The sequence below is a fragment of the Centrocercus urophasianus genome, unplaced genomic scaffold (genome assembly GCF_019232065.1).
Source record: "Centrocercus urophasianus isolate 14NV4802_14NV808 unplaced genomic scaffold, USGS_Curo_1.0 seq_51, whole genome shotgun sequence".
Classification (NCBI taxonomy): Eukaryota; Metazoa; Chordata; class Aves; order Galliformes; family Phasianidae; genus Centrocercus; species Centrocercus urophasianus.
The window spans coordinates 1,319,755-1,324,359 of record NW_024885100.1 but is presented as its reverse complement, the minus strand read 5'-3'; positions in this window follow the sequence as shown (position 1 = coordinate 1,324,359).

The following is a 4,605-nucleotide window of genomic DNA, read 5'->3' as shown; positions in this document are numbered from 1 at the left end:
TTTTTTTTTTTTTTTTTTTTTTTTTTTTTTTCAGCCCTTGCTGCGCTTTGATTATCTTAAAGCGTTAACTCCCAAATTGAGGAGTTACCAAGATTACAGTAGGTGGGGTGCATGCAAGGTCTATAGCTGTTTCTGGGCCTGTTACCTGCTACCGTGACTCCTTGTTCATAAGCCTCCTGTGGGTTGAAGTGTGCAGTACTGGAGAATTAACAGGCTGCTCCTTCTCCTGGTCATCACTCCTAGGCGCATCGCTGTTCTGAAAAGTGTCAGGCAGTGGCAGAAGCTGTGCTTGCATCTGCCTTGCTGGGTAGGCTTGGTTTGTGTTCAATGAGAACACAGGCACTTAAAGGCTGCACAGGTGGGAGTTGTAAAACGTGTGCGTTATCACCCATTCACTGCCTAGTGGTGTGACACACACACAGCCCTGGGTTGGTGCTTACAGCTGTAATAGAACAGTTTTGTCACAAGTACAATTAGTGGGGATGGGTTTTGTGGATAGCTTCTCAAAAATAAATCTGTTCCCTCTGTTGCTTGCTTCCTTTTGTCATACAGATTTTTGATTCAGAATAGCATAGGTCTCCATCCTATTTAATCTAAGGAAGAATTTGGTGGCTGGTGGAATAGCTCCAACTTCTTTTAGGTTCTGTAGTGTCCTTATTTCCCAAATAATATTAGTCATTTCTCTGGCATAACCACGTGTTTGGGCTTTTTGGTTTGCTGTTAACTTAGATGTCACGAACGGAGTCTAACATTTCATTTTCTAGCCTCTCCCCATTTAAAAAGGGGGATTGGGGTTTTTTTGATTACTTGTTCTTAGCACTCTTACTGATTCCTAAATTCACAGAAAATCACATTAACTCCTGCACTTGTGGCAGGGCTCCCAGAGCCTCGCAGTGCTGCACTGCTGGGAGGGGGGCAGGCTCTCTTCACTGGTTTGCAGCAATAGAACAAGGGGCAACAGGGGAAACTGGAACATCGGTTCCAGTACAAACATGAGGAATAACTTTCCTGTCAGAGTGACAGAGCACAGGAACAAGCTGCCCAGAGAGGTGGGGGAATCTCCTTCTGTGCAGATATTCCCAACCATGCTGGATGCCGAGCTGTGCGACATGCTGTAGGGAACCTTCTCTAGCAGGGATGTTGGACTCCATCTCCAGAGCTTCCTTCCAACCCCTGCCGTTCTGTGATCCCTGTGGATCCCCTCCAGCTTGAGCGTTGAATGAAGGTGAGCCCCATCTGCACCTTGCCCCCCAGTTTCGGCCACCTACCTCCCTCCCCCTCACCCCCCATATCAAGCTCTGCTTTCCAGTTTAGACCACCTGCACCTCCATTTCAGCTGTGCCCTCCAATTTTAGGAATCCAGTCCCCCTGCATTCCTCCCAGTTTCCTCCCGGTGAGGGCCATCTGCCTCCCCCAGTGTAGCTGTGCCCACCCAGTTGGAGCCATCTGCCTCTGGCTGTGGGCATTGTCCCCGCATGCCCCCCCCACACACTCACTTTGGAACTCCCCCTCCCCTCCAGCCATGGCCCTGTATCAAGGAAAATGTTTTTTCACAGTACAGCTGTTCCAGCGCAGTTTAATGTGGTCTTGATGCTGTTAGTAAAACCAAGGCAATTTCCTTTCTCAGAGGAAGAACACTGATCTCCTTGGGGCTGCCAGTGTAAGATGTGGTACAAAACTCCCTGGCTTCAGTTACAAACGTGTCCACCTAGGGACCCTGCTGCAGACACGTGCACTCCCGGGCCCTTTGGAGAAAGCTGGGGCCTTCCAGGTGCTCTCCTGTCCCCTTCGTCCCCACGGACCTCCTGCTGCTGGAGGGAACGGTGTGATACCGGCTGAGACACGGGCTGCCGCACCGGGACTCCGCCCAGAGGCAGAGATCATCGCAGGAACCGCACTCGGGACAGCGCAGGCATCCCGGGCCTTGGGGAACGCTCCCGTTGCAGCCCCGATTGCTCTCAAAGCAGAGCTCCGGCTTCCTCGCGGTTACGGATGACGAACGAGACGACGGCAGCACTCTGCTCGGGAGCGGCGCCACGGCTCTTCGCTCTCCACTCAGAGGCTTTCCGCCGTCGGGCTGCTTCTCGGCTCCCTTGCCGAGAGCTCCGCCGCCGCCGTTCCCAGCACCTTCCCCGCCGGGGCGGCACCACGCTGCGCTGGGAAGCCGACGGGAGCGGCGTGCGGAGAGCGACGGCCGGGCGCTGCGGACGGGACTCGGGCCGTCGGGCGGGACTCGGGCCGTCGGGCGGAACTCGGGCCGTCGGGATACGCTGCCCGCGGAGCTTCCGGGGGCGGCCGCCGCTCCTGCTCTTGCTCCCCACCCGTTCCCGTCAGCAGCGCCGGCGAAAGCCTTCTGCTGGCTTAAGGGCGGCTCCGGTCTTCTTAAAACCTGAACTGCTCGGGGGGAAAGGGGTCCCGACATGCAGAGGAAGCTCTGCTCTGCTCGCCCGTGTCTGATCTCACTTGTCCCTGCAGGCCCCCAAGGTCAACCGGCAGGGTGGAATCCTGTCCGTGAGCCTGGGCTGGACGCCAGAGGCAAGTCCCCAGTCTTCATCGCCTTGATATTTGCTCAGACTTGGTGGTGGACCTGCGGTAGACGTCCATTGGGGATGGCCCTTACGTTGCATGCTCGAAGCAGTGCGCTGCCGTGAGGACCCACTGCGGTGTGATGAGAGATCCTCCGTGAGAGATGATTCCTGTGCCCACCTGCCACGGACCCGTGCAGGGCTTCTGTGCCACACATTTTTACAACCATCAGCCATGGGCCGGAGCCCGCAGGTGCTGCAAGCAGAAGCACGTCAGCTTTTGCATCGGAACCGCCGTCCCTCCCCACAGGGCACCGCCGGGCCATTCACTCGCAGCCGCCGGAGAAGCCGTGCCCGGGCCGGCAGGCGCCCAGCAGCACCACGAGAGGCGGCAGCAGCACCACCGCTCCCGGAGGAGCACAGCAGCCCATCGCGCCCGGCTTCGTCGCCGCCGGCGCTGCTGTCACAGAACCGTTGGTTCCGAGGTTTGTGCCGCCGTGGGGGGGGTGCGGGCAGGAGCTGGAGGGGACCCCCGGTTGCCTTCTGCCGTAGCAGCGCCCTATGTCTTGTATGGATGGATGCGGAGCCACACGGTTGAGTGTGCAACCCAGGTTTGTGAATGACAGCAGCACGAATTTCAGGCTCTGTCCCAAAGGGAAACAGCTGCTCCTAAGGCCCTCGAGGAGTCACGCGCACCAGAAGCGGCTCTCAAACCTTGCTGTGGTTTTGCGTGCTGTCCTGAAGGCGGTGCCCCAGATCTGCTGAGGGTGCACAGAATGCCTCAGAGGGCAGTTTGCCTTGTGTGGGTACTCAGCTGTCCCCTTAGCGCTGTTCTCCGGGAGGTTAAGGGGAGTGGTGGGACGGATGAATGGCTCCGCGTGTCTGAGGGAGGGCTGGGTGTCTTTGTGGAGACAGGAATGGAGCAGCGCCAGCAGTACTGAGGAAACTCAGTCATGGCCCCAGAGCACACGATGCCCTCAGCAAACAGCACCGATCTGCACTGCAATGCAGCAAAACCCGGGAGCAAAGGGGAAAAGTTAAGCGGGGAGGGGAATAGCTTACTTGGGAGGAGCCAAGCGAGATGAGTAAGTATTGAAAACAGAGAAAAGGGGCAACATGGAGGCCGATACAGAACTCATGTATAAGCAAGCTGCACGTTGGTTTGTTTGCTTGTTTTATTGGGCCCTGCATCCAATCACTGGAATCCACCTTAATATTTTGTTAAGAATTATTCTACACAGAACTCCAGAGCTGGGGGGCTGGAAGGGACCTCTGGAGTCCTCCAGTCCAACCCCAGGCATCACTGAGCAGCCCCAGTCCATCCCCAGGCATCACTGAGCAGCCCCAGCCCATCAGATATCCATCAGCACTGCTCAGATCCCCCCTCAGCGTTCCCTTTGCCAGGTGCTCAGCCCCAGTACTCCCAGCCTGTCCCCATCAGGAGGGGCTCCAGGCCCAACCCACCAGTTGGAAACCCCAAATGCCAAGGATCACCGACTGGTGGGATTGCTGTGCGTGTCATTGCTAATGAATGCCAATTAACTCATGAGCAAGAGACTATTTTTGCCACGTGGACGGAAAGTGAGCGCAGCCCACCCGACTGCAGGCAGCTCCAGCATCCACAGACCTTACAGAAGGATGAGGCCAGCCACATCTCCACCTTATTTAGGAGGATAGGGGAGTGGTGACAGACAAGGGGAAGTGGCCTCAAGTTGTGCCGGGGAGGTTTAGGTTGGATCTCAGGAAAAACTTCTTTACAGAAAGGGATGTTAAGGGTTGTTTTTAAACACATCCAGGGACTGTGACTCAACCACGTCCATGGGCAGCCCATCGCAGTGCATATATATGAGGTTACAGGGCACAGGGCTGGGGCCAGCACTTGGTGCAAGGGAAGCAGTTGGAGAGCCGCACGCCAGGGAGGGCCTCCTCGGGCCCAGCCTCAGCTGGCTTGTCTGACCGGGACGGTCACCCAAGCTCCCACCAGAGCAGGGAAGTGCTGGGGAGACTTGATACGTGGAGGGCTGTCCTTGAGCTCTTGTTCAGAGCTTCTGCCCTGGCAGTGTATATTCGCATTTAGAAT